Source organism: Mirounga angustirostris, unplaced genomic scaffold, assembly GCF_029215605.1.
Source record: "Mirounga angustirostris isolate CCGP_5_RB_7025 unplaced genomic scaffold, mMirAng1.0.hap1 SCAF_3, whole genome shotgun sequence".
Taxonomy (NCBI): domain Eukaryota; kingdom Metazoa; phylum Chordata; class Mammalia; order Carnivora; family Phocidae; genus Mirounga; species Mirounga angustirostris.
In genome coordinates this window covers 95,445,061-95,471,020 of record NW_026991711.1, presented here as the reverse complement: position 1 = coordinate 95,471,020, position 25,960 = coordinate 95,445,061, and the positions used below count along the sequence as shown (strand labels likewise).

At 49.4% G+C, this 25,960-nt stretch overlaps 1 protein-coding gene across 3 annotated transcripts in view; it reads right to left on the bottom strand.

Moving 5' to 3' along the window:
• EN1 (engrailed homeobox 1) overlaps positions 1 to 25,960 on the bottom strand; it is an 83,339-nt gene that overhangs the window by 47,262 nt on the left and 10,117 nt on the right. For all 3 annotated transcript variants that reach the window (XR_008505634.2, XR_010410115.1, XR_008505636.2), the window contains exon 3: positions 7,275 to 7,491. The gene's annotated coding sequence lies outside the window, so the exon portion shown is untranslated. The remainder of the gene's footprint in view (positions 1 to 7,274; positions 7,492 to 25,960) is intronic.

Genomic DNA, 25,960 nt, shown 5'->3' with positions numbered 1-25,960 from the left:
TCGTGCTGTGCTGAGTGCACAAGCCAAGTCTTTCTGAGGAAGCCCCGAGGTCCAGCTCCATCTTCAGCCCAGGAGCACTTGTGGAGAAAGCCGAATGGCTGGGCAAATCTGCTCCTGGCAGGCAGGGCAGGCCCCAGGATGCCAGTAGCCCAGGGGTTCCAGAAGACCTGGGGGGACTCCGGGTATCTGAGGGTCCCCAGGCATGAAGGACCAGCAGAAAATGCCTATGTTTCAGGTCACAAGGCCTGGGTTGGGGCTACAGTCAAAGGTCTACACACGCCCCATGCGGGCCTCTGCATACCCAGGTACCAGCTAGCCAAGGGGGGTTCTGCATACATCTGAATGATCCCGGATACCTTGGTCTCTCTGGGCTTCATTTCCTCAGCTACAATAAGGTGTCCATCATATCTTCCCCACGGGATTGGCCCTCACTCTGGGGCCTCACGAACGTAATTTGAACTCCTGTGCCTCGGTTTCCATGTTAGTCAAAGGGGCTTCGTAATTCCACCTACCTCATATTCTCACAGGAGTTAAATGACTTAATATACGTAAAGAACTGAGAACAGCCTTGTGCATAGCAAATGCTCAAAACTATTAGCTATGGCCATTGTCCTTCCTGGGTGAGCTCTGTCTCTCCGGCCAGTGAGGCCCTCATCCACTATGTTGCTTGGTGTTCCTCATGGTGCCTGGAATGCTCCTCAGCCCGCCTGGCATGAGAGTTTCTCTTCTGTCTCTTCAATATTCTCTCCCGAGCACCTCCCCTACGTCAGCAGGTCCTGAAGATTCGCAGGTTCCCACAGGGTCTGGCCGCAAACCATTACTATTTTGAATTGGCTGAGGAAAAGAATCATTGCGACCACACAGCCGGGATGATTTGGGCCAAATTGAGAAGCCCCTTGACTTTCACAATGGATTCCGATGCCATTTTCTAGATAACTGTGCCCCGACTCTCCACCTCAGTTGACCCACAGGAGAGAAGCAGGCAGTGTCTTTTGCTTCCGCCACAGCATAGGCAAAGCTCTGTCAGAGGTGTCCCAACCTTGACGGCCATCCTGCCCTGGGCCCATCGCCCCCTCCCACCTCCAGCAGGCCTAGAGCTGGGGGTCTTGGGAGCAGCAGGCCCCAGTTCTGGGCTCCGACTCGTGCCCATCTTCACTGGCATTGTTCCTCCCAGCCCTTTGTCTCTGGCTTTCTTCTCGAGCAGCTTCCCGAATCTTCCCGGATGCGCCCTTAGGAGTGTTAGGAGTGTGGTTGCCATCATGGTGCGTATGCACACGCACACACACACACACACACACACACCTGCCTCTGTCAGGCTCATTTGCATAGAAATCCCCCTCAGCCCCCCTGCTTGGGCTGCAGTTCCGCTTGGCAGGCCTCCACTTGCCCCCCAGCCATGCCCTTGCAGCCTCTGATGGCCCTGAGCCCTGCCACGGTGCTTGCCCCTGCACATAGGCCCTTTAGAAATTGCATCCAAAGGGCTTTAAAACTGAATACTTGCAGAAAATTGGCCACTTTCAGAGTTTTCTCTTGCTGTCTCTCCTGTCTACCGCTGGGGCAGGTAGGCCAGCGCCCTCTCCACAACAACCCATTCTACTTTTACATCCATAGTTTTCCCCAGAGCTCTACAAGGCAGCCCAGCCTCCTGACAGGAGACGACCGACACCATCCCAGACGAGACAGGGAGGCTTCTGTCCCCGTACCCGCCTCTGCCAAGTCGAGCAAACTGGGTGCTCAGGAAGGTCGAAGGGATAATCCACGTGCCTCCAGATAAGTTATCCCAGGACTTCAGCTGGATTTCCAGAAACTGAGACTCACAACCCATTCCGGAATGTCAGAGCTGGGTAGGCAGTCTGGGCACTGCCAAATCTGAGTCCCTTGGACCTGTTCCCTGGGTGTGACAGGGCGGGAGCCCAGACTTAGGAGTGAGCATGACTGCCACCAGCATTGGGTGTTCTCAGCACCACTGACTGGGCACCCGCTACGCTCAGGCACTGCGCATTCAGTCCTCACCAGAGCACTACCAGGAAGGCTCTGTCAGCCTCGCCTTCTTTTTTTTTTTTTTTAAAGATTTTATTTATTTACTTGAGAAAGAGAGAGAGAAAGAGCATGAGTTGGGGGGGGAGGCGGCAAAGGGAGAGGGAGAAGCAGGCTGAGCAGGGAGCCCAATGCAGGGCTTGATCCCAGGACCCTGGGATCATGACCTGTGCCGAAGGCAGATGCTTAATAACTGAGCCACCCAGGCGCCCCATGAGCCTCTCCTTCTTAAAGATGAGGAAACTGAGCCCGGAGCTGAAGGAAATTGCCCCGAGATCCCTCAGACACATGGATGAGGGATTCAAGCCCAGGAAGTTTGGCTGCCACACTCTTAGCCACCTCATTGTGTGCCCAAGTAGGATTAGACCCAAGTCCTCATTCTCCACACACTTGCTGTGTGACCTTGGGCAAGTCACTCCATCTCTCTGAACAGCTAAGATGGCAGGAATAATACTTTCTTTACAATAGCTAGCAACAATGCAGGACAGACCTGCCCATAATGAGGCCTTGGTAAATTTACCCATTTGTTCCTGCCTGATCCGGGTGAAATCTGAGAAAAGCCTGCCTCTCACCCTGGTGTGCTTTAATATGGTTGCTACTCTTGTTTGCATAAATCCATTATTAACAGGAACCGGGTCCCCAGAGAACACATCCAGCCTCATGATGGAAGCCAGCCCGTGTTGTGAAAAGGGAGGGATCTACAATGGGACTTTCTCAGGGTCACAGGTGGGCTTGCCTATAAGGTATACCTCTAAGCCGGACTGTGCACTTTATGTGTAGACACCTTTAAGGTGGCATATGGCCATCCATTTAAAGCTTCCGTGCCTTCGCACCTGCTATTCCCTCTTCCCGCATCCTTCAAAATTCAGTATGGGCAGCATCTCCTTCAGGAAGTCTTCCCTGACTGCATCTATGTTCACACACCCCTGCTCTGGGGTTCCTTAGCACTCCGTCCCAGCACTCATGACCCTACTTTCTTCTAGCACTTACCACTCCATCTCAGGGAGCTGCTTTGCGTCTTCCCACTCAGTGGTTGGTCCTCACCTCACCCTTCCAAGTGCAATTAAATCCCCTATGGAGTTTTTTAAACAGACACATGCCAAGGTGGCCTCCTTGAAGCTTTGAGAGAGGTGGGTCTAGCACGGGACCCATGGAATCTGGGTTTGAAGAACTGCAGGGGTGGTTCTGCTGTGCACCAACAGCAGAAGCCTTCACAGCCAATCCTGTATCCTGGTCTCCATGGTAACCCCAGCATCTAACAGATACCTGCACCCAGTCTGTACCCAACAATTACTCACTGGCTTAATAAGTTTCTGCCTCAGTTCCTCCTATCCCCCCATTTTTGCCAACCACTATGCACAATTTTGAGAATACAGCAGCAAACGGGTAAGCAGGTAGAGAAGAAGGAGAAAGGAATGGAGAGATCTGACAGCTACCTGGCTACCTCAGGCTGCTGAGGGCCTTTTTGAGTCTAATTATGAACAACCATAACCCTTTTCGAAATCTCTAATTGAAGTATAGTTGATACATGTTATTAGTTTCGGACATACCACATAATGATTCAACACTTGCATACGTTACAAAATGTTCACCACGGTAAGTCTAGTTATCATCCGTCCCCACACGAAGTTATGAGAATATTATTGTCAGTATTCCCTATGTTGTACTTCTCATCACTGTGGCTTATTTATTTCGTAACTGGAAGTTTGGATCTCTAATCCCCTTCACCTATTTTCCCCGTGCCCAACACCCCTCCCCTCTGGCAACCATCGGTGTGTTCTCTAGAGTTCTGAGTTTGTTTCTATTTTTGTTGTTGTTTGTTTGTTTACGTAATCATTCGTTTTGTTTTTTAGACTCCACTGTAAGTGAAATCATATGATGTTTTTCTTTCTCTGTCTGCCTTATTTCTTTTTTTTTAAAGATTTATTTATTTGAGAGAGAGAGCGCATGTGCAGGGGGCAGAGGGAGAGGGAGAGAGTCTCAAGCCGACTCCACACTGAGCACGGAGCCCAACGTGGGGTTCGATCCCACGACCCCAAGATTACAACCCAAGCCAAAACCAAGAGTCGGATTCTCAACCTACTGCACCACCCAGGCGCCCCTGTCTGACTTATTTCTCTTAGCATAATACTCTCTAGATCCGTCCATGTTTTTGCAAATGGCAAGACTTCCTTCTTTTTTATGGCCAAGTGATATTCCATTGTGTATGTATATCACATTTTTTTAAATCCATTCATCTAGTAATAGACACTGGGGCTACTTCCATATCTTGCTATTACACATGAGGCTACAGTAAACATGCGTGTATCTTTTCAAATTAGTGTATTCATTTTCTTTGGGTAAATACCCTGAATGATGACTATAATCTTAATACCCTTGCTTTGGTGGTTCTTGACGATTCTCCAAAGCGTTCCTCCTGTGAAGGAAGCAGGGCAAGGATGATAAACCCCATTTTGCAGAAGGCTTTAAAGAATTTTAGAGAAGGCAGAGATCTAGAGATCATTCTGGTGACATCCCATTTGTTTTTTGGTCAGGAAATGAGACCTGTGGAGAGTGAGGGGAGCTCCTGATGGCCAGAGTTATAACTCATGTCTCCCGATGTCCCTTGCTGTGGTAGGGGGCTGTGTCACTCGGCGGCTGAGGGGAGGGGAGGCCGGTGGCTCTGCCAGTTTGACAACACAGCTCTACCTCTACCTTGTCCCAACCTCACTCTCTTCCCTCTTGGCTCTTGATGACAACATATCAAGGGAAGTCCTGGCAGATCTCGGGGGGCGCACTGGCCCACGGAGCCGACAGCATGAAGTTCAGTCCCGAACAGCCATCTGGTTGTTTCAGGTCTCCTCTCTGGTTAGATTCTCTGCTCAGGGACGGCTGGGACACAGCAGTCCATGCCTCTTCCCTGGAACTCACCCCCTGGCTTCTAGAACAGCCTCTCTCCCATCACAGTGTCCCTGCCTCTGGTCCTTCCTTGCATGGCAGTGGTTCTCGGGGCTCTCTCCTGGGCCTCTTCTTGACCCCCTGCCCCCCTGAGCCCACTTTCGCTCCCACCCATGCAACAGACCCCACACCTGCACCTCCGACCCATACTGTCTCCCAGACCCTACCCAGGACGACCACGGCTGTGGCCAACTAAAAGTCTCCCTTGCCACCCAAACTCAATATGCTGGTGTCAAATCTCACTATCCACCTTCACAAAAGACAAGTCTCTCCTCTACCTGCATTCCCAGCCCCAGTCTACCCCACACCCAAACCTGGCTGGAGCCTCAGCCGTCACTTACCCCTCTGCCACCACCAACCCGTCCACCGGTCCTGTCCACTCAGGTTTATAAGCATCTCCTGGCTTCTTTCTCAGCCAACCCACCAGACAGCATCTCAGCGTCCAGCCTCACCCCTCCACCCCCCTGGGTCAGGGCACAAGTAGGCCACATCACTGAGCTCTGCGGGGGCTCAGGCTCCCCACTACCCAGCATCTCTGGAGGGCAGGGGAGGGGAAAGGGCTCCTCGTACTGCCCATCACAGTGCTAGACTAAGATAGAAGGTTTTGTGGTGCCTTTCAAACATTTTCTGCCACAAGTCACAGTAAAAACAAAAAATTCCACTGCAATCTGGTACACATAATACGCATTTGAAAAAAAGCTCACGTTACACTTATCCTTACTACGTAGGACAGACCCACTCACATTTCCCGTCCTATTACATCCAAATTTATTTTCTGCACTTTCTTTGGAAGTTAGTTGCAACCCTGCGAATTGATTTCATGACTCGCTAAGGGGTCATGAAGCACAGTTTCAGAGTCGCCTGTCTATGGAATTTGCATTTTGAGCCTCGTGGACGGCGCATTGTACCCAGACCTGCTCCTCAGAGGGAGGGTCCAGGAAACCAAGGATCTTCTGCCGGTGCAGCCTTTTGTGTTGGGAGCTTGCATGTGAATCCAACCGATGAGGTGAGTTGCACTGTGGCAGGTCCACGAATGTATACAAACATCTATGGGTTGCCAGGGCCTGGCGAGTCAGGCCCATGTGTGGGGGGTGATATACGTCAGAGGATCTGCGTGGCGGCAAGAAGTCGCTCAAGTTGGTGTGACCAGAAGTGTCTGAATATGTGTACACAGGTGAGCTGATAGACACGCACTTGCCCTTCAAGAATCATAACAGAATCACAACAATCCGTGTTCCCTGTAGATGTGAGCCTGCCTACTCTTGGTGGCAGCAGGGATGGAGAGACTCCTGAGAGAAGGAGCAGTGGCCAGGCCCTGGAAACCCAAGGAAGCTCACGAATGGCCTGGGAGAAGCTGCGCCAGCCTGAGGCCTGGCGGGTCCATGGACACAGTCATTGATCGGGGGAGCCACACCAGGAGAAGAAAGGGGGGCATCCAATGCCCAGCGGACCCACACACACACACACACACACACAGAGCCCCAGCCTTCCTTTCCCCCTATGCCTTGGACGTGGTCCTCCACCCAGGCTTCTCCCAGGTTCCTCCCCAGGTCTCCCCTTTGCCTCACGGTCACAGAAACATCACAACTGTGGCGTCTCTTCCAAATGTCTCATTGGCCATAGCATGTACTCTATTTATACCAATTCACATTCTAGTTCACCCAATAGGACCCAGCACGTGTGACATTCCCGGATAGGCCTGATCACGCCTGGGTCTGCCATTCATACTTACTGTTTCCTCTAAAAGATTTTCTAATGTCTAAATGCCTACACCCTGAGCCCGACCAGGGCACCCCAGTCCTGCTGAGAGCCTTCCAGTGACTCCCTGCACTGGAAATCAAACCCTGAGGGCACAGGCCCACAGGCCCTGCCTGCTCAGCCTCCCAGAGCCCTCCCCCACACACCCTGCCCCCTCTTCCCACACCTCCCTGAGTGCTGGCCATGGCCACACACATCTTCCCCCAGAACTTCACGTGCTGTTTCTTTCTCATCGTGCAGAACTTAGCTCAGACATTAATTATCCCCTCAACAGTGTTGGCATGAGAGGATGGGCTTTGGGGAGGGCCTACATTAGCTTCTTCCTCCCATAAAATCCTAAATGGCTCCCTCCCAAAGACACATCCAAAGAAACTCCCACCTTAAGAAAAAACCATTTTTTCCCCCTGGCCCTGCTTTCCAACCAAATACCCCTCCAGGCCTTTCCATCTAAAATTCAGTTGCCACCCCTGACCTCCCAATTTAAACATCTGGCATCCTTTTATAGAACTAACATTATGGGACATTCTTATCTTTGTGTTTACCTGTTTATTGGTTGGCTCTCCGACGAGACTGTGAGGTCCATGTTGGCAGAGGTCTTGCCTGTCTCATTCAGGCCCACATTCTGGAACATAGCAGCTGCTCTACAGACATCTGTTGAATGAATGGGTTGACCATCGTTTTGCCAGGCCCATAGCTAAGACCTCCTTATACAGAGATCATTGTATCCATCATCAATACCTCCGAGTTGCTCAAGACCATCTGAAGGAGAAAGGAAGGAAAGAGCAGTAAGGGAACTATGTTTACTGAAAGCTAGAAACTTTGCAAACATGATCTCGTTCAGTCCTCGTAATAGTTGCAAGAAATAAGTATCAGCCCCCCTGGCAGCGCCACCCCGTTCTCCTGGCTCCCACCAGCCGCATGTATCCCCCGAGGTATCTCTGTCAGTTGACTTACTGCCTGCCCCGTCCCCCTCCCCAGGCAGCCCAACCCCTCTGTGTTCTGCTCCCACAGCCCCTGCCCACCTCTTGGGTCTCTCAGTGATAAGAGCAGCAGGAAAGGAGCTCCCCCCCACCAAAGAAACAACTAGAAATGCAGCCATGGTGAGAAGCTTCTGTCCATCAGGGTTCCCCCGGGGCCCAGTGGGATATAGGCACCCATTGATAATTTTGTGACAACGTAGGGGAAAAAAAGTTTCTGATATCAAGGTCAAAAGAAATAAAAGGTTGTATCTACCCAGTGTTTACAACCGTCAGCCTGATGGGAACAAATGGACAAGAGCCAGAAGGCGCTGGAGAAAAGCGGAAAATTGCGGTTTGGAGTGGTGGGGTGGGAGAGCTACACTACGAGTGGTTGGTCTCATTCAGTTTTATTCTTGCCTAAATGCTAGTCTTGAAAAGAAAATATTAGGAGGGACAGAGAAAAAGAAAGGGAGGGGGAGAGGGAGGAAGAAGGGAAGGAAGGAAGGAAGGAAGGAAGGAAGGAAGGAAGGAAGGAAGGAAGGAAGGAAGGAAGGAAGGAAGGAAGGAAGGAGGGGAGGATGGGTGGAGGGGAGGATGGGTGGAGGGGAGGAGGGAGCAGAAAAGTAAATCCCTGGCCAATTTTTTCCTGGAATCTGACTGCTGTCCACAGAGTAGGAGTCCCAGAGCAGCCCTTGCCACCAGTGGGCAGAGAGGTAATGGTAGCCAAAGAGAAAGACAGAGCCAAAGGCATCGGAAAGAGACAGGTGTCCAACCATGTCACCTATTCCCCAAGCGGCAATCATGAGGCATCACTCTCAATCTGACGCTCAGGGGGCTCAGCCTTCTGCCATCACCCCAAAACCAGCATGCCGGCTCTCCCATCTCTCCTGCACACATGCGGCCCCCAGCTCAGTCCACACCTTCCCCTTCAATCCCCTGTTCCCTGTTCCCTTTCCCCTTCAAGAGCCAACTCAAAACTCTCCTAAAAACAACAACAACAACAACAACTCTCTTCTTCCCGGAAGCATTTCTGGATTACCTTTCACTCTGTGACTCTTTGGGAACTTGCTAATGTTTGTCTTCCTCATACTGTGGGATATTTCATCAAATCGCAACAAATCTTTAATATTTGGAAAGAGCATGGGCTTTAAATCCCAGCTCTGCCACTATCTAGCTGTGTAATCTTGGGCAAGTCGCTTAACCTCTCTGAGCCTCAGTGTCTGAAATCATCAAATGGAAATACTGATACACCCTTCAGGGCTTGTCTAAAAAGTCAGTGAGATAATATATATGCTAATATCCCAGAGAGTGTTGGGCAAATAGGAAGCAGTCAATAAATTGTAGTTCTTATTATAATGTGTGGCATAAAATTCTATGAAAGAGGGGGAGAGGGAGACAAACCATGAGAGACGATGGACTCTGAAAAACAAACTGAGGGTTCTAGAGGGGAGGGGGTGGGAGGATGGGTTAGCCTGGTGATGGGTATTAAAGAGGGCACATTCTGCATGGAGCACTGGGTGTTATGCACAAACAATGAATCATGGAACACTACATCAAAAACTAATGATGTAATGTATGGTGATTAACATAACAATAAAAATTTTTTTTAAAAATTCTATGAAAGCAATTGTGCAATTGCACTCTGAATCACATCACCTTGACGAGGAGAGGTGAAACTCGCTGAGGAAGAAAACCGTCCCTCGTAAGTCTTATGTCTCTCCCTAACCCCATCCCTATTCGTGTCAGACCTTGCAACCCGTAGTTAGCAAAGGATCAGGCAGCCAGGCTGTTGAGGTTCAGTCTCAAGACCCTGCCCACCAGAGTTGGACTGCCAGTCCACCCAGCAGACGGGGCCAGCTCAGGACTACGAAGGAACTGGGGGAAAGGGTGGGCTCTACATGAAATAGGGCTGGAGACTCTGTTCCCTGGGGTTCGGTGTCTTGGGATCGCCAGTCCTCACGTACCCACCCTGCCCTCCTGCACCAGGAGCCTGCAGCCAGGAGAACCTGAGATCATATTATTTCTTGGAAGGGTCTGGAAACCAGCCCCCTGGGCTCCTAACTGTCTCCCCATGAATGTCCCTGCTTATAGCCTACGTTTTAAAAGCTCTTGCCAACCAGATAAGCTAGAAGAATATTAATAATAATGACGACTACCATTTATTAAGGGCCAACAATATGCCAGGTATCTTATAAGTGTTACTGATTTTTAAATATTTATTGAATAACAATACATTTATTTTCCCATTTTTATTAACCAAAGACACATGTAACTGGCAGCCAGAGCTCCTGGTCAGCATGAAACAGCATCCATGAGCCCAAGGAACTGCTCTACCTCCCGCCCAAAGCTAGGAAATGCCAAGTGTGGTTGGCCAAGGCAGCCTTAGCAAGTGGAGGGCGGAAGTTTCCAGCAGTCGCCTGAAAACAATGGGACTTACTATAGGTCCCTCCTCCCCAGGATACTCCTGTCAAAGACCTCAAGTAGGGAACTGCTGAGCTCATCCAATCATTTCATCTTGCAAATGCTAGGCTCCCATCCAGAGATGATAAGAGTCCTACTTAAGATCACACAGCTGGAGGCAGAAGCTGGCCTCGTGACCCCAGCACCATGTTCTGTGCCGGAAAGCGCAGCGTGGCCTCCCAGGGGTAGTGGTCAAGCCTGCCAGAGAAGTTGCCCCATGCTCTACCCCTCCTTTGGGGAGCCCTTGTAGCCCCGCCTCAGCCTCTCTAGGCATGTACTCACACCCCTGGGGCTCTCTTTGACTTGGGACTCCTCCTCCTACAGGCACTGAGCATAGGGATCCATCATGCACTGGCGGGGGTAGAGTGCCTACAAAAGCAATCCAAAATAAAACAACCCAACCAGAAATTTATGTATAAGGAAATGTCAAATATCAAATTACCTCCCCCCAAATTGTTTTAGGAGCCCTTCCTTTACCAATGCCACAGGCTCAGAGGTACCAGTGTAGATGCCCTCCTAATTAGCCCTCTTCCGGTGTCCTAGTAGAAAGGGTGGGGCATCCTGGGGCTGCTTAAAATATATACATATTACATACAAACTATAGACATATGAAACATATATGTAAGAAATGAATGGAAACGAAGAAACCTACTTGCTAAGGATTAGGTCTTCCCTCACCAACAATATATTCTCAGAACATGCTTCATGGCTAATGAATTTTTATACATCATTGTTATCCACACATCTATATTACCAGAGAAGTCTTAAAGATGCAAATAGAGTTTGTTAAAGACATACCATTACCAGGTTCTCCGATACCAAACATTTTACCACGTCTTTAAAACCAGGCCTCAGATTTTCATCTAAGGAACCTGCTTGAAATTCAAACAAATATTTACTAGTTGTCCAGCTACCAGTGGAGCAAGCTCCAAGCTGGCTTGGTGGGGTGGGGTGGGGTGGGGTGGGGTGGGGTGGGGTGGAGTATGGCAGGTCTGCTGGCTACATTGTTTTGAGAATGGAATTGTCACCAACCCAGAACGTTCACATCCAAGGTGTATTTTGTCGCCTTTCAAGAGATGCCCAGGGACTCGTAGGTTTATTCCAATTACAACTGCCATGCTTAAAACCCCTAAGAACTCTTCTGGAAGTATGTCGGGGCATGTGGTACACTCTTTTGAAAATCTCCAGTGATAGAGAAGTTTCTTGCTTCAAGGAAGATCTGAGTTTGGGAAAGAGTCAAAAGTCCTTCTGAGCCAAGTCTGATGAATAAGGTGAGTGATCAGGCCGGGAAAAGCCATTTTGAGCAAGAGCAAGGTCTGGATATAAAATCACAAAACAGCTTTTATTTGTCTGTGACAGGGCGTGTGTGTGAATATGTGATTTGTACACTAACTCACAAAGGTCATTCTGAAAGAGATGCTCTTCGAAGATTGTGAGTACTTACAGTCTTGTGGGAAGAAGGGCATATCTGTTCAAAGTCCTTGCTTCGGAGAGGGCAACTGTTATTTAGAAATACACAGAAAAGTGTATAAACCCAAGTGTGAGATCATCACCTTGGAACCCACTTGGTGACCGGAAGCCGAGATCCCACCAGAGCCTGGAGTGGAATCCACTCTGAGGCCAGGCCTTGGGCTGCGCACGTGTTTTCATGTCCCCTCAGGTGGCAAGGCTGGGAGGGGGCCAGGCGTCCCCCCCCGACCTCCTCCCACCCCCCGACCTCTGGCTTGTGGGCTCTGTTCCCAACGACACAGCTCATTAAGGTGAGTACTACCGCAGCTCCAGGCTGGAACTGCCCGAGTGGGCTAGACTTCCTTGTGTCACAGCTTCCAGAAGAATCCATAGTTCAGGGGTTAACAGCAATCTGTAAATAAAATAAAATGTCCTCTGGGCGGCAGCCAGGTAGCCCGGCCCTGCCTTTGGCCTGAATGTGATTAGCACGTCGGGATGGAGGCAGGCAGCGAGAGGGTGAGGGGGTCAGCGGGAGGAGGGAGTCAGGAGGAGATTTTCAGGACCTCTGAGGAGGGACTTCGGTGATTGATTTCCAAGAGGGGTTACACACCACACACACACTCTCTACCTCCCTAGCCCCCCACTTTTGAAATTAAGAGACAAAACCTAACATAATACATTAACTGCTTACTGCTCGAGGCCCCAGAGCAGAAATACGAGGACAGGGGCACCAGACAGGCCTTGGACTAGGAAGGGAAGCGGGGGGCGGAGAGGGGAGCCGTCAGGTTCTGCCCCAGTTGTGGTCAGATCTCAAAGGCGACACGGAGAAAGACACAGCAAGCTAGCAGGAATCGTGTCCACAGAAGCAGACAGGCTGGAAGGGAGGCGAGGTGAGACCACAGGGGCACCTCCTTGAAAACAGTCCATGCAAAGCTGTTCCTTTGACGAAACCTGGCTATTGTTTTAAGCCATCGGCTACCTGTATACACTTCACTGTCGTTTCATTTTCTAAACCCATTTTGTTCGTGAAGCCCGGTGCGTCTTCTTCAAGGGAGACAGGAACCCTAACGAAGAAGCTGCACAAATCGCATCAGATCTAACCTCAGCAAGAAGCCTTCCGGCTCTTGAGAATGAACTCAGTAAGAGGCAAACTTGTAATTTTTACAGTAACCCTACAAATAGGCAAGAGTCTCCACCACTTTCCTGCGGACCTAAAACCCTTCAAAGGGAAAAAGCTGCTTAGAAAAATAAATAATAATAATAAGGCGACATCCCTTAGGTGTTACATATGCTCACGCAGCAAATAACCAACAGTCACACCGGCTTATGTTTTGTTTTAATTTCCCCAAATACCCTCGGCATGTGAGCAGGTGATATTTTTATGTCTATCTTATATGTCTATCTATTTAGCCTCTTTAATAAGCTTGGAATGATGATGCATATGGGTTACATTAAGGGCTTGAAAAGTTTTCTCACATCCAGCAACACAAGAAATTGCTCCCACTATATCTAACTTGTCTGCTTGTCTGCTCCCTTGTGAGCATTCCAGCCACCTTTCCTTTCTTCGCCCCAATTTCAGCATGTGGTGAAGGCATTAGCCAGGATCACAACACATTATTTCCCGGTTCCAGTTAGGTGAGGAGGAACAGTGGACTGTACTTTGAAAAGTGCAGTCGGCTTTGGAAATTATGGTCTTTCTTTCTTTCTTTCTTTTTTTCACAAACAGGTCCAGCTGTCAGAAGCCTATCATTTCTGAGCCGGGCGTAAGACTCTTAAAAGCCAACATCTTTAACAATTGTTTTCCTACACTTTGGCGACAAAGAACAAAAACAAAGAAGCACACCCACACAGACACACAACTCAGCGCTGCTATCACCTTCAAAATATTTCTAACAAATGATTCCTCCATCGAGAGGGGCAAAGGAAAAGCTCTATAGTCAGGGGCCTGTCGAAAATCGAAATCTGCACAGGAGTTTCCTGCTTCCATGAAAAGGTTTCTAAGATGGGCGCAGAAAATGAACTTCCAATAATTGTCTCCACAGCATTAATGTGTATCTTCTGTGGGGAGAAAAATCTGTAACCTCATCAAGGAATAGAATTCAAATAAATTTTCATTGTCCCACTGCACAAAGCTAAGCTTAGGCGAATCCTAATTTGTTATTCATTCTTCTTGTTTAATTCATAATTTGATGCTAAACGTGATGACACAGCAGCATCCCACAAATTCAATGGTGTCTGTCCTCAGACACATGTCTTGTAACGACACAGGTTTGTGTTTTATACTAAAAATGTTTTTAAGCTCACAGATGTGCAGCATAAATGGAAGGTGAGGACATTTCTTTTTTCTATGCCCAGTGAGCCAACGTTGATTTCCATCTAAACTCACTTTTTACTTTTTTTACTCTTTTTTCCACTTTGATTTTCCTTTCAGGCTAACTGTGCTCCTCACTATTTCCCGAATATGAAGCAAAAATTCAGCCTGACAAATGCTTCCGGTTTAAAACTAATGTTTGTCCCAACTGGGTAGGAGCTGTAGGTATAAAAAGGCTTTTGCAAAATATTCCACAACCTGATTTTTAATTTCCTGCATCATCAGCTACTTTTATGATAATATTTAATCTAGTGAAACAAAACCAGCCTTGGGGGGTGGGGGGGAAGCAAACAAACAACAGCAAAGAAGAGAAAGAGAGTTTATTTTTAGCACCCTGCTCTCAAGTAAGGTGGCTAGTGGGAATTGAAATAGCTTCACCTACGGGAACTAGTTCTCGCTCTCTCTTTTTCCTTTCTCACTTTCGTTCTTCTTTCCATTTATTTTTTTTCCTCTCCTTTTTTTCTCCCAGTGGCTGAGCAAATCATGTTAAAGGTTATATTTCACTACATACAGCTAATGAGTCTCAATAAGCAGAAGGCTCCAAGAAAGAAACTATTCCCTCCCACAAAAAAAAAAAAAAAAAGTATAGAGTGATGAATTGTGTAAATATAAATAGTCCACCACGGCCCAGATGTGCAAAACCCCGAAGTGAAAAGACATTCAGCGAAGGCGTCACCTCATGAGATCAAGTTTGGAAAATTTGGCTCAGGTGCCCCAAGGGCCAGGCCGCAATGGTGATAATGTCATTATTTGTTAAGTCAGGAAAATCAAGAAGAGAGGTAAGAAAATGCCTCGCATTTCAGTGGGCTCCTTTAACTGGGGCACTTCAAACTTTTTATTCCAGCGCCCCTTGTTTTAGAGACGACTCAGACGAGAGAGAAATCTGGGGGCTTCGGGGTCTCTATTTCCTACGTCTGTTAAATCAGATTTCCTGGCATCTAGAACTAATGATGTAATGTATGGGGATTAACATAAGAATAAAAAATAAAAAAATTAAAAAAAAAATCAGATTTCCTGGGAACTGAGCACTCCAGTGAGAGACAGCTCAGTGTAGCACGGTGCAGACGAAAATATTCCTGAAAAACCATACCCTAAAGATGCAACGGAGCCAAGCCAACGGCCCCCTCCCTTAAAAGAATTGCTCCCAACCATAAGGTGAGCCCCCTCACAAGCCTCCACAGTTCTAAGCCCTGGCCTGGATCCCACAGCTCAAAGCCATTAGAATGGGCCCTTCCTGGGTGGGAAGGCATTTCTGGACGTTTTGCCTGTGTCTTTGGGAGAAAACGGTCCTTTCCAGGAGCACTGTGCTGGTGGCTCCTTGTTCAGCGAAGTAGGAAATGTCACTCGAGCATGAGCCGTGACAACAGCGTGCACATGCCCGCACATACCCTGTCCTCTGCCGAGCCTCTGCTGCAGCTGCAAACTGTAAGACGAGCTCCAGAGGATGAAAGAGGCCAACAGACCCTCATCCACAGCGGCCGCAGTCATGGACCGCTGGGAGACAAAGTTCAGGTTCTGGTAAGGATGCTTCCCTGGAAATGAAGGGGAAGTTTCCTTTAAGCTCCATAATTAGCTTGTATTAGCTCTCTGATACACCTCCCCACCCTAACTCTTCCTATCATGAATTTTGCATCATTCTATGCACAATAATGCACATAAAATTAAATAAACAATTTAGTTGATTTAATTAAAATTAAATATTAAACATATTGTGTATAAGGAACCTGCGCTTTTGATTTAATTGGGCGGGAGTACCCAAAGCAGTTTGGGTAACAGCAGAAAATAATTAAAACCAACAAGTATGTTAGCCTCTGGGTACAAGAAAGAGTTGGGAGCCTCCTCTTGAGAAAGGTTTATTTAATTAAAATTAAACTAATCTTTGGAAAACATTTGATAAGCATTTCATAATACAAATCATAATCCAAAAAATGAGGCTCAGTCTGACTCTCCACAATACAGGAAAATCATGTTAAATAATTTATCTCTGGTGGTAGCTACCTTTTTTACACACACACACACACACAAACACACACGTGCAGTAATTCAAAAGACAACATGTTTGCCAGGTTCGAATTCTAGGTAACGTTCGATTCTTCCAGAATCTAGATAAACATTAGCAAAGCACACTAAAGCATAATAGGTCCATAGTGAGAACTGTGGAGACTTGGTGCTTGATTTTAAACTGGGTGTGGATTTTCAGAGCCGACAAGCCCCATCGAAAAACATTTTCATGAATTTATTTAAAGAGGAAAATGCAAATGTTTTGACAAGTCAATATCCCGGTCCGAGTCCTAATAGAGCCCCAAAATACAGAAGAAGCTGGGTCCCCCGGTCATCCTCAGAGACATTTAACCCACAAGACAGGGAGGTTAGTGCTTCAGACCAGGAAAGGAAGACCATTCAGATTCCCACTTGTTTCCTCCAGTTGGTGTGGCTAGACCTGTTACTCAGTTGCAGAGCATCAGATAAGATTAGACACAGACCACAAAAGAAAGACAGCAAGCAGGCCCATGCACATGGCTCCCCGGGAACTATTCCCAGGCCCTGACCTGCCAGAACCCACAGACATCCATCCACTGTCTTTACCAAACTAAGGCCCGTTTTGACACCTCTGGCCGGAGCAGGAATATCATCAAAATCTGTTTTGCGGTCCAATTCCAAAGTTACTGAACACATACATTTTGGCTGACAAGTGCTTCTAGGCATAACTCTGAGCCTAAATCATGTAAATTCCAATTGTCCACCCCTTAAAGATCCCGTACCCCTAAAGGAGGAAAATCAAAGTTACACCATCCATTTGCTCAAATACTCTTCACTTCGATTTCTGTATATAGAATAACCGAGTCTTATAGAGGAGTTAAGATATTTTCTTATATTCTAATAATTCATAATGGATAAAGCAATTATATTCACCTCAAAGACCTGCTAGTACATAATACTGCATAATACTGTCTTTTATTCTGTCTTTAGAGCAAAAGATTTTCTGTACATATCCTGACACTAAATCATATTCTTCAGTGGTCATATGTATCCTGAAAATCATTGCTGTGGACTGAACGTACCTACAGGTGTCATGCACGTAGAAAAATCTGAATCAAAGCTTAGCTCTGCCTATAGCAAGGTTATTTTGTCTTCTGTGCTCTGTGAAGAAAGCTACAACAATGTACAACATGCTATTTTATAAGCAGTAATTCATAATGGCAACTAATAATTATTCCTGCAATATCAAGCATTCCTCAAAAAATTCCGCTAAGCTTTTAACCGCTTTTCTGTTGGGTTGAACTTTTCTTTGATCAGAAGAACAAAGTACCTTTAGAGGCTTCCAGTTGGGCCCAGAGACACAGCGATCCAAAGGGTGGCCTGCCTACTGCCAGACTTAAATTAAAAAACAAAACAACAACAAAAAAAACCACACGCACACAAAACAAAACAAACAAACAAAAAAACCCCACAAACCTGGAGATTTGACAAAGCTAAGAAGGATGCAAGCGAAAGATCCTAAAGCAATCTCCAGCTCAATTAACTCTTTCAATTATTAGAAAAGGGTGTTTATTTCAATTATTAGAAGAGGGTGTTTAACCCTCTAGAAAACGCCCAGCAAAAAGCCTGGTGTGGCCCTGGCTTCCTCCGGCCAGGACCACAGCTGCAGAAGGGCTTCCCCTCTGCCATCCAGGGCCTGTCAATGGTGCCCTTCATTTGCATGTCAATCCTTTTACATGATTAATATGTATTTATTGACCAGGAGGCCTTCCCAACCTAGGACAAAGGAAGAGCGGCAGTCCCCTTTTATAAGGCAGCCATAACTTCCCTAGCAGGACGGACAATTGTGCACGAAAATAATTCTCTTCCAGATAGAAAGTTCCCACCATTCAGACACACGTTGTGATAGAAAGAAAACAGTCCAAATCGAGTGCCAAAAGCTCAAGGGCACCCCTCCACTCCTTTTTGCATAAAGTCATTCCGAGGCATTTCCTACTACTTGGACTCGGGGGAGAGGAGGGTGGAGGACAGGCACTTGGGAGACAAACGTGACCCATGGACCCAGGAGTCTGGCCAGCTCCTCCCTCTCATGAAGGCCTACGAGGCTGAGGCCTGCCCCGGCGTTACCTGAGGGGAGAGGCCTGCCTTCTTCAGAATGTGACTCTAGACACGGAAGGAAGCTGCATCCAACACATCCCGTGATTTGACTCCTCATGAATCTTTTATCCACCCAAATACACGTCACATTTCCCAGAGTGACACGTGCAGTTTTATTTATTAAACGGCAAATTCCATTTTTTAAAAAAAGATCAGCCTATGTCTACCATTAAAGGCTCCCAGAAATCCTCTCCTCCTGTAATCTCTTCACTCCCTCCAACACAGGAAAATAAATAAACAACAGCCGAGATGGTCAAACAGTGGCATAAACTCCCATTTTCACTCTGGCATCTGCCTGTCAGAATGTCAGGGATGAGACTCTAGGTAAGTTTGGAAAAACTGCAGGGATTGGGATGACTCGTTTGTGCCGACGCCAAAGATAAGGAGTCAGATCATCTAAGGGGGCCGATTTCGTCTTGATCCTGGGTGGTTCTGCAACTTACTCTGCTTGATCCTCCGCGTCCCACCTCTGTGCATATTAAATCCTTGGCCCCACAGAGAGGCTGACAGCTCACTGTCTAGGGTTCCCAAGGCAAAGTACACACAGCCATCTCTTTTATAAGGTCTTTAACTATAGAAATTAATAAGAGAAAAAAAAGGACTTTCCTTGAGGTTGAAGTAGTTCAAGTGTAGCTTCTGTGTAGGTCCCATAACCTCTTGGAGGAAACACACACGCTTTTCAAGGGCCTAGGATTTGAGTTTCAAACCTGAGCACCAAGGAGATGTGAGTCATCGTCCGGCTCAAAGGCCAGCTCTGAATTCCTCCCCCTGGGATCCGACATCCTCCGATTGTATGAAAGGTATTCACTTAGGGTAAATTCACTTGATTTCAAAAGGGAATTAATTCTGGGGTGTCAGTCCCCCCAGTCCGTCCCCTACCACCCTATTAAACCCCAGGAAGTTGCGCACACACGGTACACTTGGTAGGAAGACTGGCCACAGGCCTGCTCTTCACCCACAGCCCAGTCTGGGCAAGGGGTGGGAAGTAGTTTAAAGAACCACATTGCTATTTGTTTGACTTCAACCGACTCCTATTTCACTGTGTCATTTTTACTCAAACTGGTTTACATGTATAGACTGTGCCTAAAAGAATCCCAGAAAGAGCCCCAGAATTCCAAGAATGTATCCTTCAAGGGCTAGGCCTGCAACAGTGAACTTACAGCAAGCTTTTAAACATAAAATGGCCCCAGTAAGACGTTTCAAATTTCTGCCCCAGTTTTGCCCATTCGGAAATGGGATGCTTATGATGAAGAAGGTATTTGCCTTGGTAATAACTCTGAGGAACATTACCCCAAAATAGACCCTGAGCCATTTCAGGGATGCCCTTCCGGCTTCATCTATATCTTGTGACAACCAGAATGCAAAGTCACCCTGCATTCCAGCCCTTAATGCCCCGTTCCAAACCCAAAGCCTAAAGCTGTTTGACACCTCCGTACAAACACAATTCCCAGAAAAATCCATCCAAAATGCCGGCACATGTATTGACAACACCCACGAACAAATACAAGAATAAGAAGGAAAAGTATCAAGGAAAAGCAAACATAACCTCGAAATTCAGTAAATCTGTGGTGTATTTTACTATCCTAAACAGATTCAATGTGGGGGAAGTTGGAGGCATTTTTTTTTTTTCCCTGAAGCTACCGACATCGGAAACTAAGGTAGGCTCACCTAAACTTGACTTTGTTTTCTATTTCACAGGTTATTAAGTTCAGCTAAGTTAACCAACCAAAAATGGTCCCAGAGGTATTGTCTCTGACATTCCTGAAGTTAAGAGATAGGCTCCGAATCTGTTTACAATATTCCAAACACCCAGGCATAGCCTTCAGGAACCCATTTGGCTGACGTGAAAACCTGGGCTTTCGCACACCAAAATGAGCACCTAGAACATAAGGAATCCGTTCCCACTGGTGCCCACTTCTGTGGGTCACGGGCACTCGGTGTAGGCCAGGCTGAGGGCCTGAATAATTGATCAGAAAACAGCAGAAGGTTTTCCCTCTGACGCTTGTCATCATGAGACTCCCACCTCTGTTCACGATGAAATACCTTTTGTTTTAAGTCTTCAAATTACAGACCACCACCTCAGGCATTGCTGAGGCATTTCTGCGGGGGGGCAGAAAAACCAAAACCACCCAAAAAGCCGTCTGGATTTAAAAGAAGGGTTGGATAGTCCTGAACACCTCAACTCTCATTTTGGCCCCCTCCTCATCTAATTTTGCAGGCCATTAATCCAGAATGGGCACTAAAGCATTTTGGTATTTGCTTTCACATTAAAGTGACTGAGTAATTAATGAAAGTTGGCAACTGTTCATGCAAGCAGCAAGCCCTCTTTCCTTCTTTCCCGACTCAGTGTGGTGTGTTCACACATACTTCATGCGGCACCCTGGCCCCACCTGGGGAGCCTCGCCTTCCCTTTCTGCACGGAACCTCTGCAGGCTCTGTAGGGTGACCTTGCTCTCAAAACCCATTTACACTGCCCCTCTTGGCCACTGAGGACCTCTGTGGTATAAGAGCCATCACCCATTAAGGGCAGAAAAGGCACCTACATAGGCCTGACTCCCAGGCAAGCTATAGACAAGTCACCAGCTATACACTAAGGAAAAGTGCTTTTTTTTTTTTAGCCTGGTCCACTGACACTGGAGGGCAGCTCCCACTCTCACACTTCCATAGGCTATCTTCTTAAAAAAAAAACAAAAACAAAAACAAAACACAAGCCCCTCTAAAACAAAAGCAGCACTTTCGCTTTCCTTGCAACCTGGGAGCTGGGTAAGGTGAGAGGAGGAAGGGCTGATGGCCCCTCCTGGTTATCCACACCCCCCTCCAAACAATAGCTTTTGTGTCAGAGGGGTTCCCAGAGTGGGCTAGCCGGAATGTGGAGACGCCACTGTGTTGGAGTTAATAACACAGTGTCACAAAGGAATTTCAGCCTGAACTCGGGAAATTCTCCTTCCAGAAGCTTATACTTTTCCCTCTTCAAACTTTCCTGCTCTGTCTCAAAAGAATAAGAACTCGCTGTCGTTTTTCTCCTGGAGGCTCTCCTTGCTTCATTCCAACTGCCCCTTGTGAAATGACCAAAGAACCCCTGATAAGGGAGGAGACAACCACCAGGTCACTAGGTGACTTTTGTATAATCAAAGGTTAAGAGGCTCTGGATCCATTTCCAAAATGACCCACCCTTTCCAGAAGGGACTACCAGCCCTTGGGGCGGTGCATAGGTACCAAAATAAAACTGTGGAGAGAGAACTGTCACTATGAACACAACCACTTGGCCCAGCATGGAGAAGGTCACAAAGGCTGGTGTAGGGTTGGAATGGGAAAGGGAAATGAGGTCAGGAGGCGGCACATGGGTCTCCTGGTTCTCTCCTGCAATGCACCCCAAATCCCACTGTCAAAAGGAAATGCAAGAGAAATCCAGGCAGTTGAGGATAACCAGTATTTCGGGATCAGGCATAAATTCCATACCTCAAGGATCCTCAAGGGTAACGCTCTGGACACCCCCCCATACACACACACACACACTTCCCTGGTCCCAAATCTCTCAGCTCTCCAGTCCGGGGTTTGTAGCTAGGTCCTTTTCCCATCCAGCGGGAGACTGCTGCCACAGACCCAGCAAAGGAACTCTTCCCTTCCCCAGGTAAGCCCACTGCAGGGGCTTTCCCCGACGCCCCGTCTCACAGCCAAGTGAGCTTGTGAACACGGAGACGGCTGAGGATCCGAGACAAGGAGCTCGCTCGCTCGGTTTTTCCCGGGGCCGCGTTTGCCATTTGCGGGAATAAATGAAGCATCGGTAATCTCCATAAAAGAGCTTTCACGCTTCATTCTCTGAAACTAAGTTGGGGCTTAGACGGAAGGAAAAAAGGGACTTTTAATTTAAAGTAATGATCATCAACACTCTGGCTCTAGAGGGTCTCTAGGGGAGAAGGGGGTCCCCCACCCCACCCCGGGAAGCTGGAGGGAGGACCGCCTAGCGCCTCGCCAGGCAGGTCTTGAATTGCTTGGATTGGTGGGCCAAATCCAAATGCGGGCAGCTCTCCTAGGAGGAGGGCGGTGGTACAAACAACTCTCCCTGGGGTAACAGGGGGTGCGGGAGCCTAGGGAGGAAGAGATCGAGAGTTGTCGTCCCGGAGAAAGGCAAATGAGCAGATTCGATGGAGACGTCCGCCTCGCCCAGGCCGCGGCTGGGAGCAGCGTCTTCTTCCCTCGCACGCAGGAACGTCAGCCATCAGCCGTGGTGGTGCCTTCGCCAGCCCCGGACATCCCTGCTTACTTTCACTCGGTGGCTGCTTCTGTTTGGGGCCGAAGTTTGCACGCGGGGTGCACAACACCCAGGGCCTCCTTTCCCCACACCGCACCCCCAGGTCCTAAGGGGTCGGAGAGCCCCAAAAGTTTTATCCCCCAAAGGGCACTTCGTTTACTTTAGTTGAATGAAACTGGCCTGGGGAGACCGTAGCCTTCAAATTCATTCCTCCGCCAACACTCACCCAGCACCTTGGGCCCCTCACTTCCCTGCCATTGCCAAACCACCCCACACTAGATATGCACCGCGCATGAGCTCGGCCCTGTGAGGGCATTTCAGACAATAGATAAGGCACTCGAGGCCTGATGAGGGTGGAACTGGGTCCAACTGTCCTCTCTGGGGTATCAACATCCCGAGTCCCCCTGGCTTCCGCCTAATGAGGAGGAGACGCCACTGGGTCGGAGCCCGAAGCGAGGTGGCCCGCGGTGAAGGCCGGAGCTCACTCTGCAGGGGCGGGGACGGCGGGCGTGGGAAATCGAGCAAAGAATCGAAGGACGCGTCCCAGCTAGGCCCAGGCCTCTCGCGTCCTCCTTGCCCGACCGCGCCCTTCTGGAAGCTCCGCAAGGCCTGGGCGGAGGCCCGCCCAGAGAAGACGCAGAGCGAGGGCAATTTGGCGCCGCTGGTTTTAAAGAAATTCCAAGTAAACAGTGAACCCGAGTGGGAAACCGCAGCTGTGCATAGGGAAGTGACTTGGCCAAATTATCTCCAGAAGAGGAGAGGGAAGGTGGGCAAATATCTGGGCCCTGAAGGTGCTAGCTTTACTGAGGGAAGAGGCAGCAGGGAATTGGGCTGCTACTTGCAACTTTTTCTCGGCCCTAAAAAGGATCCCGCGTGGGGGATTTCGGAAGGCGCTCACCTAGTCCGGGAAAATTCAGCTGGCGGCCCTTCTGGGGTCAGGGCCGCCCCAAGGGCGCACGGCGGAGGCAGGCGCGGGAGCCCTCTGACGCCGGGGCCTTCAGGCGGGCCAAGGGCGCGCGCGGCGCTGAGCCGGCGGGTCCAGCCAGCGAGCGGAGCCGGCGAGGGTTTGGACTCCCCGTGGTGTGTGTGCGCGAGCGCGCCTCGCCTAACCGTTCGGGACAAGTTGAAGCAACAAAAATAAAGTCGGATCTCCCAGTCTGGAGGTCCACCCCTCCTCCTCCCTGGTTTGATCCCAGGCCCGGCTGCTCGGAGCCGCGGCGTGCGCAGCCAGGATTGCAAGCCGATGCGCGTTACTGCCAGAGCAAGGGCGCCGCCCCCACTCCCCTGCCACCAGTGGCCAGGACTTGGGAACCATCGAGTCAAGGAGGGGAGGGGTGACATAACATTGGGGGAGCAGCGTGGCGGCCTCCAAGGTCAGCGCTGGTCCCTCGCGCCGGCCGGGGGAGGGGGACAGGAAGGTCGGAACAGGCCGGCCTCCCTCGGAGCAGCGGGGAGCGAACTTGAGAGCTGGGCCGGGTGAGAGAGGAGACGGAAGGCGGGGAGCCCCAGGGACGCCCGGGCACACCCGCAGCGGAGGCCGGAGAGGTTGGCCGCAGGAGGGTGCCCTCCGGAGCGGAAAACGGAAACCTCGGAGCAGAGGACGTGGAGGAACTCAGGGGCTGGGAAGCCCATAGAAAATGACAGAAAGGAACGCGAACCCGGCCTAGACACAAATCGAAACTGCACAAAGAACAGTCGCTTGGGAGAACCCAGTGGGGCGGGGGAGAGGCTGCGGAAGGAGCGCGGGTCCCTGTCGCCTGCACGGAGGTTGGGCGCGAGGACATGGCCGGAGTGGCCCTTCCCTTCGCGTCTCCGACGAGCGGAGGCTCAGGAGCCGAGGCCCGAGCTGGGCGAACAGAATTGGGGTTTCGCGGTGCCTGGAGGGAAGGCGAGCCCCGGATGAGTTCCCATCTGCAACACCCCACTGGACAGAGGACTCGGGGAGATCAGGGCCTGGGCCACGCTGACCGGAAGTGCATCTGCGAGGGGCCCTGAGCTCAGGGCGCAGGCCGCTGCACCCGGCTGGAGCAAGGCCAAAGTCGGAGACGCCTGGCTGGGGCGGGCTCCTTCCGCCCGCACCCACCTGGGTACAGGTGGGAGAATAAGGAAGGAGGCAGACACTGCTGACTGTGGAGGTCTGGGGTCCTTGAATGCAGAAAAGACGGAACCCCCGGGAACCTAATCTGAGACCTGGGTGGAGGGGGGTTCGAGAGCAGGAGTTCAGCCCTGATTTAGGAGCTTGGGGTGGGGGGGAGTGCAGGGTGGGGAGATGGGAGTTGAGGACCACTCCTACTTGAGACTGCAAAAGACCGACACTAGCCCTGAACCCAAGCCTGTGCCTCTCCCTGCCATGTGCCAAGTGTCCGTATGGTGGAGACTTGATACTGCGAGGTGCCAGGGCCAATCAGTCTGGTAGTTTAACGATGCATGATTACGGTATAAGTTTTAATGTGGTTTGGTGTGACCTTGGCAAGAAGACCCTGGGCCTCAATTTTCTTATCTATAAAATGGGGATGATACTATCCAACTCAAAGAAATGTATGAGGTTAAATGAGGTAAATTATGCTAAATAGCTAGCAGTGTGAGCTAGCAATAAATAATGATTGTTATTACTAGTTTTAAATTTCTGGAAGTGTCCTCTTCTGAACTGTCTCCATCCTGTCCAATGGACAAGTCCTGCTCATGGAAGTGAAGGGAGTGGACAGGGAGAGATCTGCTGTGGTGGTTTCTGGGACTTGCTTTGTTTTCTTCAGCATCTAATTACCTTCAGCTTGGAGACCTGGAGGCTATTCATGGTGGCTTCTCCCCAGCCCCGCCTGCCAAGCAGCAGCAGAACTTTATCGGTCAGGTTTCCCATTGTGTCGGCTTTATCAGATGGCAGAACTGGGAGTCTTTCTGCCTGAGTTGGTTGGTCTCTGTCAGGGCCCTAGCCCACTCTTGCAGCCGTTGTGGCCAAATTTTAAATACTTGTGGGTGCCTCTCTTCTGGGGACTCCTTCCGTCTTGCCCGCAGGGGTCTCCCTCCCCTCTGCGCTGTAATTGTATTCCTCTGGCCCCGCTGCACGGTCTTCAGGCCTCGGGGAGGATGAGCGGACCCCTGCTGGAGCTGCCAAACACTCTCCAGTGCGCTTGCGTGGTGGCAGGGGGGCAGGGAGGAAATTTGCCGGTGGCTGTTTGTCCCTAAAAGCTTGCGGGAGTTCTACCCCATTCCCCAACAAAGTTGAGGAGGGGGGATGCTTGTGCTCACCACCTCCTCTATGCAACTCTCTTACCCACTTCTCCCATCCCACCCCTCCCCACCTCCTTTCTACCCCACCTCCCTTCTACCACTCCACTTCCTTCCTATCACCAAGAGCCCAATGGGGAGTGATTGATACCAGTTCTCTTTTCAGGATAAGATGTGTGTGCCTACACACCCACAGGAAGTCCTTGCTTTTCTACAGACTCGCCTATACCTAGAGTCTTCCATCACCGTGGCCTGAAATCTTCGCAAATGTCCCCAAAGCAACCCACTCTCATATCTGTGGGGAGAATTTCAGAGTTCCACGTCCAGAGTGACACCTCAGCCTGGAAAGACTGCATTGAGAAGCAAATCCAAGGA